The sequence below is a fragment of the Homarus americanus genome, unplaced genomic scaffold, assembly GCF_018991925.1.
Source record: "Homarus americanus isolate GMGI-L3 unplaced genomic scaffold, GMGI_Hamer_2.0 scaffold52512, whole genome shotgun sequence".
In the NCBI taxonomy this organism is placed as follows: Eukaryota; Metazoa; Arthropoda; class Malacostraca; order Decapoda; family Nephropidae; genus Homarus; species Homarus americanus.
This window is the reverse complement of record NW_024735442.1, coordinates 14,999,814-15,002,591: the sequence shown is the minus strand read 5'-3', so window position 1 is coordinate 15,002,591 and position 2,778 is coordinate 14,999,814.

Here is a 2,778-nt window from a genome sequence, read left to right as displayed (position 1 = left end):
CAGTCACATGTGTAAAGAAACATAATACAAAGTCACATGTGTTTGTTCTATAACTATAACAAGCTGTAGTTATACGAGCGTTGGGTGATTATAATCACCCAACGCTATAACAGTGGTAGTGTTCCTATAATAGTGGTAGTGTTCCTATAATAGTGGTAGTGTTCCTATAATAGTGGTATTGTTCCTATAATAGTGGTAGTGTTCCTATAATAGTGGTAGTGTTCCTATAATAGCGGTAGTGTTCCTATAATAGCGGTAGTGTTCCTATAATAGCGGTAGTGTTCCTATAATAGTGGTAGTGTTCCTATAATAGCGGTAGTGTTCCTATAATAGCGGTAGTGTTCCTATAATAGTGGTAGTGTTCCTACAATAGCGGTAGTGTTCCTATAATAGTGGTAGTGTTCCTATAATAGTGGTAGTGTTCCTATAATAGCGGTAGTGTTCCTATAATAGCGGTAGTGTTCCTATAATAGTGGTAGTGTTCCTACAATAGCGGTAGTGTTCCTATAATAGCGGTAGTGTTCCTATAATAGTGGTAGTGTTCCTACAATAGTGGTAGTGTTCCTATAATAGCGGTAGTGTTCTATAATATGGTAGTGTTCCTATAATAGAAAGCAGTAGTGTTCTACATAATAGCGGTAGTGCTCCTATAATAAAGGTAGTGTTCTTATAATAGTGGATGTGTTCCTCATAATAGTGGTAGTGTTATTATAATAAAGGTAGTGTTCTATAATAGCAGTAGTGTTCCTATAATAGCGGTAGTGTTCCCATACAGTAGTGTTCCTCATGAAGCGGTAGTGTTCCCATATTAGTGGTAGTGTTCTCATAATAGTGGTAGTGTTCCTACATAGTGGTAGTGTTCCTATAATAGTGGTAGTGTCCTGATAGTGCGTGTCTCATAATAGTGGTAGTTATTATAATAGCAGTAGTGTTCCTCAGCGAAGTGTAGTGTTCCCATAATAGTGGTAGTGTTCCTCATATAATAGTGGTAGTGTTCCTATATGTGGTAGTGTTCCCAGTAATAGCAGTAGCAAGTGTTCCCATAATAGCAGTAGTGTTCCCATAATAGTGGTAGTGTTCCCAATAGTGGTAGTGTTCCCATAGTAGTGGTAGTATTCTATATAATAAAGTGGTAGTGTTCCTTTGCTAATGTGGTAGTGTTCCTATAATAGTGGTAGTGTTCCTTAAGGTTTCAGTGGTAGTGTTCCTATATTGTGTGGTAGTGTTATTATAATAGCGGTAGTGTCTCCTATAATAGTGGTAGTGTTCTTATATTGCGGATGTGTTCCTATAATAGTGCAGTAGTGTTCCTATAATAGTGGTAGTATTCCTACAATAGCGGTAGTGTTCCTATAATAGTGGTAGTATTCCTACAATAGCGGTAGTGTTCCTATAATAGCGGTAGTGTTCCTATAATAGCGGTAGTGTTCCTATAATAGTGGTAGTATTCCTACAATAGCGGTAGTGTTCCTATAATAGTGGTAGTGTTCCTACAATAGCGGTAGTGTTCCTATAATAGCGGTAGTGTTCCTATAATAGTGGTAGTGTTCCTATAATAGTGGTAGTATTCCATTAACAGTGGTGGCAACGTGTCTTTAACAATGGTGGCAGCATTCCTATAACAGTGGCACTATTCCCATAATACTGCCACTCAAGGTGCCACCAGAGGAACCCGGGAGAGCCGTGTAAGGCAGGGTGGGCCTGTCTCCCCCCAGGTAGTGCCGCTAAATATAGCGACGGTGGGTCACTGGAGTGTGGTGCAGAACAAGCCGCTATATTTAGCGGGTAATCCGTTCCGAAGGCAGGGAGAGGGAGAGTGGAAGAGGGAGAGAAGGTAATAGTAAAGAGGAGAGGAATGAAGACTGTATGGGAGGAGAGAACGCGGTAATAAAAAGGGGAGAAGGGAAGGGGGACATGAAAAAGGAAAGGAAGGGAGAGAGAGAGAGAGAGAGAGAGAGAGAGAGAGAGAGAGAGAGAGAGAGAGAGAGAGAGAGAGAGAGAGAGAGAGAGAGAGAGAGAGAGAGAGACTTCAAATACCCACCAACTTATAAACAAGTCACTCCTCTATTACCCATTAAACAGACAACTTCGTTAATCAAAAAATATAAATAAAAAAGACTAAACAAATTAACAAACAAAACAAAGCACCTGTTTACACTTCACATTATAATCAACACCATTTTTTGGGGGAGGGGAGGAAGGAAGGGGAGGGAGGGGGGGAGGGAGGAGGGAGAGGAGGGAAGGGAGGGGAGGGAGAGGAGGGAGAGAAGAGGATGGAGGGGAGGAGGGAGGGAGGGGAGGAGCGTAGCTATTTTCCTACTTTTTTTTTTCTTTAGTAATATAAGCGAACAAAATATTTACCTTCCCTGATTAGTTTCCATTGTGGGGCTCTCACACCTACCTGTGACCTCACACGCCCCTGTTATGCGCAGTGGTGAAGGTGTGTTATTTGGTGAGTGTAAAAGATGCGTTACTTGTGCATTCATGATAGATTACAGTGCATATATTGTGCATTTAAATCTCTCAGGTGCATGTCGTTGCATTCCAAGTGAGTCTTCATGCACTGGGCTAGTGCAATATTTAAAAAAATCACAAGGTACATGTTCACTTCATCCTCACCTTGATGTCAACTCACGAATTCATATCATATCAAAAAAAATTCTACATGACCCCCCAAAAAAATTAATTATATCTTCCGTATCTCTCGTCTGCCAACATGAACACCTGAATACCTTACCTTCAACACTCATTACCACCTGCCTTACCTTCAACACTCAT